We start from the raw sequence: 11,904 nt of genomic DNA, 5'->3' as shown, positions 1-11,904 counted from the left end.
CAAACATTTTTTTTCCAAGAAAGTCACAGATTTTTTTTATACATACTGATTTGATTTGGGGAACAGAATTGATTCAGTGAAGCTCTGTGTCAGAGATCAATTTATTTTGTTTCACACATTATTTCAATTGCCTTTATTTCTTTACAAAATTGAACTTAACTTAAAACCATTTCATTCGTGAATTACATAACACATTCAAAATTGCTCCTTTAAATTTCCAATTTTATATTATCTTTTGGCTTATTCATAACGACTTCAGTGTGACTTCTAAAGGACTGGGAATTCATATAAGGCAAAAATAATATGCAGGTTTGAGAAACTAAAATAGTTTATATTTAAATTTTAATTTTGAAACGACATCAAATTAAAGAGTTTAGGGTTTATGAATTAGGAATTAGATTTGGCTATAGAATAAAACTGCAGTTACCTGAATGTACAAATTCTTAAAATCAGATGCTACAAATGTTTTGGACACACACACACACACACACACACACACACACACACACACACACACACACCATTTTGTTTATTTGTTTTTGAAAAGCATCTTCAAAGTATTTGCAAAGAAAATGCAATGATCAGGACCATGGTGAGGTCCCCGTGGCTCACTGAGTGGTGGCCCAGGGCTCTGGTTGGGACACCGTTTGGTTGGGAACAGGTCATTGTCTAGAAAGGTACATTCGTCCGGAATGGCATTCGTGATAAGATTAAGGATAAACCTAAACCTCGGCCTGGGGAAAGGACGGCGGCGGGGGCGAGAAGAGGAAATGCAGATAAGCCCTGCTTCTGCAGCTTGCGCACATAATTAAAAGGCCGCCCCTCATCTAGAGCGTGGGCTCTGTCCGGCCTAAGGTGCTTATTTTGTAGTTACTTGGCCAGTAACTACATGTGTGAGTGAATAAGAGCCCAAGAGCTTAGAATTAGGGATCTAGATGAGATGTCCAGGGGCTGTCGACTCTTGTCTCCATTTTAGGGAGAGGCAACCGAAAATGGTGACTTTGGCTTGCCTTGAGCAAGTCTGAGCATTGACGGTAGGGCTGTAAGGAAGGACCGGAGAGACAGGGGGCACGACGTCTTAGGGGGGCTGTCTTTGGGTCACTACGTTGGCGCCAGGGGGTGTAGGCAAGGGCAGGGCACTCGCCCTTTGCTGTACCCAGGCGCAGCTCTTGGGGGCTGAGCGCCTTCTGCGGCTCTTTGGTTTCAAGGACACAGCGAGCTGCTCAGGACTTTGGGAGCCAACATCTGTCTGACTGGTGACGTCAGCAGCCCGTGTAATCCTCTTGTGCTGAAGGCAGATGCCTTATTTGTTTGGCTGGAGCGAGCCATTAATCCCTAATTCTGGATCAGCAAGCGAGGGGGAAAGACCGGACCGCTCCGACCCACCCCCACCCATCCCCACCTCCCACCCTAAAGCACCTTACACCACGGAAGCCTCTCAGCCTCCTCTGTTCTCCGCGAAGGCGCTCAACAGCGATTGAAAACGGTTTGGTCCTCTCCAGGTTTGAACAGGGCTAGTAGGTGTTTCTCCTTCGGATTTCTAGGGCTATGTGTATATGTAATTCTTTCTCTCATCGATCGTTTCGATTTTTCTTGCTGGGACTCGCGGGTCTCGCAGTTTGCAGGGTCCTAAGCCAAGAAGGGGTGGGGATTGGAGAGTGCGGATGCAGAGTGCGGTCTGAGGGAAGTGGTGAGGAAGGGGAAAGGGGGCACAGAATGCGGAAACGGCTGGAAACGGCTGGACTGCGCGGGAGGATCTTCTGTTGACAGTTACAGCTCCCGACGTCTCTTCTCTGGCCGCTGCTGTGCCGCAGCGTCTGGCCCCCACCGCGCGGCTTCCGCAGCCGGGACCTGCACGCACCGCCACCGCGCCGCCCCCTGGGCTGCGCGCCCCGGGCTCCGCGCTCCACGGGCCCCTCTGCACTCGGCTGAAGCCTGGGGACGGAGGTCGTAGCCCGCCGTCTGGGGTCCCGTCCCCCCCCATCACCTTATCTCCATCTCCTGCTCCCTCCCGCCGCCTACTCCCTCCCGCCTCCTGCTCTCCTCTCCTCAAACCCCCCCTCCCCCGTCCTGCCGCCCTCTCTAATTCTGCACTGTGATTCTGTTTTTCAGGGGTGCGTGCTGGGGAATCTGCGCTGGACTGGCTCTCGGCGCTCTCTCCCGCCGCAGCTGGGATCTACGCCGCCCAGGGACCGCGGTGGTTGAGAAGCCTCCCTTCCTCGGACGCAGGAGCCGGAGCGGGCCTTTCCCTTGGGCCGACCGCGCCATAGGGGACGCCGCGAAAAGAGCCGCTGCGCCCGCCAGCTCCTGCCCGCTGCTCAGAGGGCTCCGCCCGTAGAGGTCAACTCCCCTCACCCCTTCCTCTCTCCTGCTCGCCCTCCCTCCGCCCGGCCCAGGTTCCTCCAGCCTGACTCTTGCCGCAGTCTGAGGAGAGCGCGTTGGCTGCGCTGTTCTAAGCCATAACCCCCAGCCAGCCGGGCCCAGACCCCGGCAGTGGGGAAGCCTTAGCGGGCTGGCTTTTCTCTCTGCACCAAGGCTGTAGCCAGACCAGATGGGCCGCCCAGCTCTCTCGGGACTAGGCAGGTGCGGTTGAGTTAATTTTTCCGCATTACAAAGAAAGACGACCCAGCCCGCCCTTGGACTCTCATCTCTTCCCCAAATCTCCCAACCGAAACCGCGGTAACGTTATCACAGGACACAGAGACTAGGCATATCTGCGTGTTTATCTTACATACACACACGCAAGATTATTTTCCCGTCTATGCGCTAGATCTCATTCCCGACAGCAAGAAATGATTGACAAAGCTTTCTGCAGCAGAACATGCAATGGCGCGGTCCTGAAAACCTGCCATTCCTTACAAGTGACTTAGAAGAGATGCAGGGCGAACCAACTCGGTTAATTGCCTTCAGGAAAATAACACGATTACGAAATTAGATGTGTACCAGAGGGGTAATTAACTTCGATCCACGCCGTCATTTGAAAACTAGATTTATAGGCGTATGTATGTTTTTAGGTGTGCTGTAAATGGCATGCAGATATATGCATATGTATACGCAGACACATGCATCGTCTACACTTCCACTGAACAGACTAATTAGCAGCAGCTCTGGCAGCTGTGGCAGGAGGCGAGCTGAGTCGGGACCGGGCTTATGAGTTATGACTCTGGGGGAGTCCTAGGGACTCAGAGCTCGGTGGAGGGGGAAGGGCATGAGGAGAAGTGGTGTATTCGCAATGGGTCAGTTACTTTGCGGATCAAGATCAGACTCTGCCCTCCGTGTTCACAGCGGACCTTGATTTAATGTCATACAATTAAGGCACGCGGTGAATGCCAAGAGCGGAGCCTATGGCTACACTTGAAGGACACGAGAGCGTCTCAGGATGACAAAAAGGAAAAGGCAATCACAAGGGGGTTTGAGGGGTAGTAGAACAAACTCATCATTTGCCGCATAAAGACCCTCAAACCGATTCCAGAACCAACCTAGTGGTCCCCAAAGTAAAATGGTCATAGTTTTCAGCAAAAGTCTTGGAAATCTGCGGGTGAATCCCCAGAGGGGATTTTAGGAGAGCTTCAGTGACAGGAGCTTCAGCGGTCAAGAGAGCAGAAGTTCCCGTTTGTGCAAATATTCTAGAGTTGAACTGTTTAGAAAGCAGTGGTTCTTTAAAGAGCAAGTAGGATGATTGCATTCTGGACCACGCTGCGGAAACAAAACAACAAAGAGGATAATAATGTTAAATGGCGCCCTTATCACATTGCACAAGAAACCTCAAATGGCTCACCTTCTTCGGGAAACCCCCCAACTACCACTGCCCCCTATCCCCCCCTTCTCTTCCTAGTATCCAGTAGGCCTTGCCTGGCTTTAGAAAGCCAAGATAATTTCCTTGTATCGACATGGTCGCAGTGGCCAAATCAGTCAAAGGAGTCGGACAAGGGGAAAAGGGCAGGCCCGAAAGTTTAGAAGGACTTGGCAAATTAATTTATTTGGAAGCCGCTGAAGTGGACTTTGTTAAGGTAGTAGTTCCACACCACGGCCTTGGAGCCAAAAACAAACCCAGGCTAAGAAAGCGAGCCTTGATAGATGTCTTTGTTCTGCCTTGGCTTGCAGGGGCTGGGAACAAAGGAGAGGAGCTAAGAGAGGATTCACCAAAGTGGCCGCGCCCTTCGCGCCTGGTGCTGTCCGCGGTGCTGACCTGGGCCCTCTTCTCTCCGTAATTTAACCAAAAAGCAATAGGACCCTCCCAGCCCCATCCCAAAGAATAACAGAATATTAGGTAATTTGAGAAAGAAAAAAAAATTAAAAGCAGAGAAATGCCGCATACAGAAAAACCTAATATTTTACCATAATAGTCCACTCTAGCTGTTGCCACATTTGACTTGCCCTTTTCGATCTTCACGTGGTTTATGTATATTGGGAAACAATTTCACTTTATTTAGACTGAAACCCGAATCTAAGCAATGGGCGGGACTTACAAGGAGAATGGGGAGAATGAAGGCTCCATTTTTTTTTTTTCTTTCTGAAGCCATCTTCCTTAAAACATACAAACTTAAGGTCCTCAGCTGCATACCTAAACAGTGTTAGTGTGGTCAGTAAAGGGACTCGCGACAATCTCAAGTGTGGACCTCAAGATTTACCAGGAAGGGACGGGATGGGGACTGACTAGGTGAGACCAAGCAGGAGCCCACCTAGCCCCTGCCGCCTCAGGCAGCAAGGGCAGCCTTCCTAGGCAGGTCCAGAGCTGCAAGCACAACAGACCTCTATGAGGCGCGGAGCTTGTTCAGTGCTTCCTGGCCGGCGGGAGGCACTGCAGGCAGGAAGACCTGAAACCCGCACTGCGGAAAAACCGACTACAGCATCCTCCTCCTCAAAGCTCTGGCAGTTGGAAAAGGACAGGTGGCTTACTAAATCGCAGGCAATGAAGATTCGCTTTAGGAGTCGAGGGTCGTATGGGTCAGTATTCATATATTCAGTAAATCTTTAAATCTCGCAGCATTATTTCATAGATATTGAGAACTTTAAACATCTGAACTAAATAATGAATCAAAGAGGGGAGAGAGACAGAGAGAGAAACAAGAAATCAAACAATTTGTAGCCAGCCTGAGGTCTCAAAAGAAATTCCTACATATTTGCTTGCATTTGTTTATAAATCCACAAACATAAAAGATGTTAAAATTAGATAAAACAATCCAGATTGGCAATAGAGACAGCAAGAACAATTTTGATCCAGATCTAGAAGTGGGCCACAAATGGGTCATACATTTCATCAGATTCATTCTTTTACACCTGAATGATGGAGCTATATCAAATAAGTCTGAAAATAAAGCGATGAAGCACAATATGCTCAGGAGATAGTCTTACTCTCTTCCCTCAGGGTGAATCTTATTCTCTGATTTTAGAACTCTGAATTAGGTCTTTCATGTCCATTGATGACTTAAGTTTATATTTCATTTTATATAATTTAGGAGGGAATAGGTAAAACACACTAAAAAAGGGTGCTACTTGAATAATAAAAGGAAAGTGTTGGGAAACATTCCTCTTGTGCCATTTAAGAGTAGTCATTGGAAATTGAAATGGGTTTAAAGCATTACACGTTATCATGGAAATTTGATTTCATTCCAGAATTCATGCAACAGCACCAATCTCCTGTACCCACATTTCCTCAGACATTTCATGAAACAACAAGGGTCCAAAGTTGCAAAATACTTCTATTTTAGTTGTGTTATAATTCATATTACATAATAGAAACACACCTAACCCCCCCCCCAATCCTTCCTGTTTAGGACAATCTAAACCTGTCCTCCAGAAAGCTTAATAAGTTTTAAAATTACTTTGTAAATAGAAATGAGATACATGAAATGAAAGAAGGTAAAATACCATTTAAATAAGGGAACACATAATTTAGTGTTCTGGTTACAATGGTTAAATCCAGAGTGGCTATCGACCCATAATATTTCTAGATTTTTAAGACTTTTATTTTCTATTTATTTTAAAATTAATCATCTGGTTTAATATCTATTGCCAATTTGCTGGAAATTCTATGCTCAGCATTTTTTGCATTAAAACAGTTTAAGCTTCACAATTGGAGAACTTCAGCATAGTATGCTGTGGAGGCCCTTTGACAATCACAACTTTCATTTAGTGGTCTGAAATTAAAGCTTCTCGCAATAATTTAGGAACAGCTTGACCCTTTGAGATACTCAATGACACCCCTCCAGGGAAATAGTACGTTTCCTTCCTGGGAAGGAGATGCTAGCGCAGTGCACCAGGAACTTATACGCTGTCAACAATGCCAGAGCGCCCTCTGCTGCCAGAAAGAGGCAGGACACTAGCTACAATATCCAGATGGCCGAGTCGCCATCAGCAATGAAAACATTCAGCTCTTAGGAACATTTAATCTGTGAAATTTAAAAGCTCTCATCATATTGTACTTTTGAAGGGGCCACCTGATTTTAATTTTGAGAACTCCTTGAATAATTTTCTTATATTTCTGTAGGGTAGTGAAGAGTCAAATATTTCGAAGTTTTCAGTCTGTCAAATTATTTCTGTAGTTAAATTTCTGCACACTTAATCTAATTTTATATGAAAATAAGAAATTGCAGATCAGAGTTAAAAACCTTTGTGCTGAATATATAAGTAGAGAAACTTTTCCTAGTTTCTCCAGATACCTACGATCTAATAAAGAAAAAAATTAAATAAAGGTATCTAGCACAGGTTGTTACATTTTTAAAAACTTAAGGATCCCAGTAAAGAATCATTTTCTTGTTTTGACAATTAACCCAGGTTTTTATCAGGCTCTAATTTGGTAATAAGAAAATGAGTTATGGTTGAGAAAGAAGTTGAAAATTTTGCTTTACCCTAATATGTATACTCTTTATCCTTGAAAATTTTTAAAGAATTTATATCTATACTTGCCTTAGAAAGATTTCTTTAGAAAAGAATGCATTCTGAGTATAAGTGATCTGATATGTTTGCAACTTAGGCAAACTCATAAGAAGGGATACTTGCATTAAAATCGAGTTTTTCGGTATGGAACAATCTCTTCTCAAATGAAATGGTGGACATTTTTTAAAAGGTCAAAAATTCTTTTTCATTTTTATGTATTATAGGGTTTGTATTTATTTTAAAAATGTACAGCCATATTAATTCAATGTGAATTTCAAAATTACAGCTTATTTCTAAACATACACACATATCCTTGTCATGAAGACTATTGTTGAATATATCAGTGCTAATGTAATAAAGTGTTTCTATTAATTCTGTGGTTGTTAAATAAATCTTGTAAAATAAAGTTCTACTTATTTTATGGTGTCAGAATGAAATAGCTATCTAATATCACTTATTTAATCCCACTTTAAATGAAAATTCTTATAAGAATATTAAGCTATAAAGTTGCTGACAGTATTAAGCAAAAATTTTAAAAATTATATGATTTTATAATTTGCTATAATCAAAAAGTGTTGGTTAAATATTAAACTAAGTTAAATATTTGACCAATTATGTAAAATTCCATATAACTACAGGCACATTTGTCTTCTGAAAACTACTTCTCCAAAGAATGTATTTATAAATTTATGGCATAATAATTGAAATAAAGAAAATGTTTAGAATTTTTATATTTTCACTCTAAGCCTTCTCTTAAAAAGCTAAATATTAAATTCCTTTTTGCTTAATCTACATTTCTTTCTAAATAAATTCATATTTTACTTAGGGGGAATTTACGCAGTGACATAATTTTGCTGTATTCCTAATAGTTATTATAATACCCTTAAAACCAAATTTTAAGTAAATAAAATGCATAATACATATCAAAACATTTTCTTTCTATCTTAAAAACCATTTGTTCTATTCTTTTAAAAAAAATACAAGAGAACAAACAAAAAGAGCTTCTCAGACGCCCAAGAGATGCTGTTCAAGGCGAAAATCATGCACCAATGTTTGCTGTTCAAATTTGTATGTAAGGATTTTTAACCTCTTCTTATTTTATATCCGTACAAGGGTAACATTGTAACTAAAACACTCCTAACTTCTGGCTATTTACAATCCACGGAAACATTCACTTCCATAAGAGTACTATTCATCTAAACAATATATTTACGGGAAGCATTAATACAATAAAAGCAACTAATTACTGATACTTTTATTCAAGAATTAACCCCAACAATAATTGTACCCTTTTTTACCCCCATTCTTGGATGAAATTAGTATGCAATTTAATATTTGCTGACGACAAAAATCAAAGCCCTAATCGCAGACTTCAGATTAGAAAGAACAGGCATCAGCGCCCTGAGTATTTTTTCCCCAGTGTTCAGAGTCAGCTGTCACTGCAATTTCCGTCAGCTGCTCTTAAGTAACTAGTACAATATAGAAATATGGCTGAGTAGGGATTGAAAATACGATGCCTTATTTAAGATGGAATAAAATTGGAATGTCAAGAAATTGGAATTGATTATCTTTTAGAATAGCAGTAGTTGCAAAGTGCAGGGAAAATATTTACATTGAAGACCAAATAGCCAGGAAAGTAAAAAAGCCCAGTATTGGAAGCAGAAGATACTGCCAAAGCAAGATAGGGGGAAACGGGGAAAAAAATGGTCTTTTGAGATTTATGTAAAAAGACCTAAAAGGAGTTTGGCTTCAATTTTGTTTTTAATATTTCAGTAGATGATATTTATTTTAGATCGATATTAGCTTAGAAAGGATTACTAGATATCAATTCAGGTTTCTTCATTGGAATGTGTTGCAATTCTGATCTTATTGTGTTAAAGAAAGAAAAAAAATTAGAAATCAAATGAGCAAAATATTACTTTATTATTCAACTCTTATCCCATGGATTCAAAGGCAGAATTGCATTTTTTCTCTTTTGGTTGTTGGTCAAACTTTTTTAATTGTAAAGAAGACATTAATTTAAATGTAATTGTATACATGGTATAAATAATAGAATTATTATAATACAGCATACGATGGGCAAAAATATCTTCCCCTGTCAATTTGTTCAAGTACAAAACAGTGATACGTGAAAAAGAAATTTCGTTTAGCAAATTGTTCCTTACTGACTTCAATGTTCTAAGCAGTAGTCACAATATATTTAGACAGCCAGTTTACTAACTGGAACCTTCTCAGGAGTTACTTCTCAGGAGTAAGCAATGTTAGTGTGAGGAGTGAGCCCTGGCTGATGTGCTAAACACTGAGAATCTTGGCCAAGGTCAACTCAAAGGTTATGAAGTTTGAGCTGCTATGAAAACATTAAGTGGAGAGAGGTGTTGTCTTGCCCAGAGCTATACAGTGTCAATTTTCTAGGTCAGAAGAGCTTCTCCTTTTTCTGGATGTCTTGACCTGACTTTACTCTCTCAATTCCCAGAACTAGGCTACAGTGGTTGTCCATTCTAATTGTCCTGACAATATCAGATAATCAAATAAATAGAGATTGGCTATAAGCACTCCGTGAATACATTCTTCAACAAATGGTTTTTACAGCCTGGATATATTTAAAAGAAAGAGATTCCAATTCTATGGAAGGGTTATTTTTACTTAATTTAATTTAATTTAATTTAGTTCAGAAAACACAAATATTTACAAATGCCCAGCGAGTATCAGGCAGTTGTGTCAGTTGAACTGGGGAAGGAGGGCTGGGCTGAGTGTGTATATACATACATATGTATGGACAGAAAAGCTAGTGATAATGAGTTATCTATATTAGAGATTATAGTTACCGTTTAAAATACGGTTGGGGAAAAAAATAAAATCATTTTTAGCTGTGGTCTGGACACATCTCTTCTGCAGTAATCTTACTATCAGCTAATCAACACAGTAAAACCCCATGATACAAGAGAATTATTAATAAAGAAACATTTAAAAATTGGCCAGTTTTTTCAAACTATTCTCCATACTCCTGCTGTTGTTATTGCAATAACTTTCTGCAGTAATTAACATTTTCTCAATCTATAATGTCCTTTCAGTGAATAAAATTTGTCCACATTATCTTCCCTCTTCTCTGTGTTTTCTCTTATCTGAATTGAATAATGGAACCCAGTAAAGTAAGTTTTTAGGCCAATAACATTGAACACACCCAGCAATCATAGACATAAAACCCAAATTTATACCAAAGAATCATATATAAAAAGACTTTAGCCTATCTTTCTTTAACCTCTCCTTGTCATGGTAAACACTTAAACTCTCCTAGGTTGCCAACTATAAAAACATATGTTTTCATTCATTTCATCACTGTTTGGAAAGCTTACTAGGTGCCAGGCCCTGTTCTCTGGGTTGACTATCCAATGGTGAATGAAACTGATATGATCTACCCTGACAGAGCTTATGGTCTTCTCCAGAAACTTTATCCGGTGTTAAAATTTATACTCCCATAAACTAACATACTCTCTATAATTAAGTCCTTTAAAGCCCTTCTATTCCAACAATTATTCTTCATGATAAAGGCAGATTTGTATTTTACTTTTCCAGGATAAATGAAACCAATACATTCACATTTTTGTTGTAGATCTGCTTCCCTCCGCATTGGTAACAATGAACACTTTTACTATTCCCTTTCAAATTTGGTGATAAATTGAGCAAGATATTAATATAAGTTGACCTAATGTTGATGATAAACTATTAACTTCTATCTTACTTGTGATTTACTCATCACCCTTGAGTTTTGTGTTTACTGATTATATTTATTTCCAGTTTGTCACAGATTTTGACTCCTCAATTTTTTTTTCACCACGTATGTCCACTGAACTCTGTGCTTTGGTCTTTTATCCCTCATTGATGCATGTTTCTGATAAGCTGTAGCTTTGTTCCTGTTCATTTTTTCCTTTTTCTGTTTTTTTTTTCATTTTAATGAGCTATTTCTTTAGTTATCAAGATTCTTTTTAATTTATATGCTGTTTTTTCTACAGGGTTTGTAAGTGTAACTAGCTCAAACCAACCAAATCTTTGATTGGTCTTACTGGATTGATTAAAGGTGCATACCAAATCTAATTTAGTTATTAAACTGGTCATAATAACCACACCAATTTCTTCATGACCTCATTATTTCAAACATTTAAAATAAACATCAAATCAACCGGTCATTCAAAATATTCCCACAGATGTAATTTTCAAACTCTTCTTTAATCCATGTCATTAGCTATGAAGTTTTAGATTTATGGCTCCAGGAGAAATAGTCATGATTCTCTCTTCACTTTATTGTTCACAACTGTTGGCTGATCACCTTGTCTAAGTCTGAAAATGTCAGATGTTTGTCAGATTTTTTGACAATGACTGGTATCATGTGTACCAATGGGGTCAAAGATCTTTTCCTGTAAGTTGTGATTACTGAACTCATCAAAAGTTCTGAGGGTACAAATTCTCCAGCTTTGAAATGTAGTTGGTATAATATGGTATGCCATGTAAGTAACTCATGTGCTGACTTTGGAATCTGGAGACCTATATTTTTAGGTGGAACTCTTACTTTAATTGGTTGAATAATGTGAATTTCTTTATTTCTTCCACTGGATCTCAGTTTTATGTGAACTTGATCAGTGACTCTCCATAATGTGCAATAAGAACTACCTTGGGAGCTGATATAAATTTAGGTTTTTAGGTCCCATCCTCAGAGATTCAGTTTCAGCAGGTCTGGGACACATTTAAACAAGCACTGCATGTTGATGTGATGCAAGTGGTCTACGTTTTGAGAAGCTCTAGACTAGTTCTCCAAGTGTCTCTCTAGCTCTGAACTTTCTGGCTATGAATTAAAGGAAACTAATAATTCAAAGATAGTGAATCTGATCACTGGATAAATAGATCCAGAAAGAATTTGTGTTCTGGAGAGATCTTAGTTATAAAATGGAGAGTATGCAAGTCTGGGCTCATTAAGAAGCAAATGCCAAGATGGAATTAAACGTGTCATGTCTTTATTGGGGAAAATGCCTG

Source organism: Eumetopias jubatus, unplaced genomic scaffold, assembly GCF_037043125.1.
Source record: "Eumetopias jubatus isolate StellerSeaLion01/CBP00866 unplaced genomic scaffold, mEumJub1_p1.0 scaffold_4, whole genome shotgun sequence".
Taxonomy (NCBI): Eukaryota; Metazoa; Chordata; class Mammalia; order Carnivora; family Otariidae; genus Eumetopias; species Eumetopias jubatus.
The sequence above is the reverse complement of the archived record's forward strand: the minus strand, read 5'-3'. Positions refer to the sequence as shown.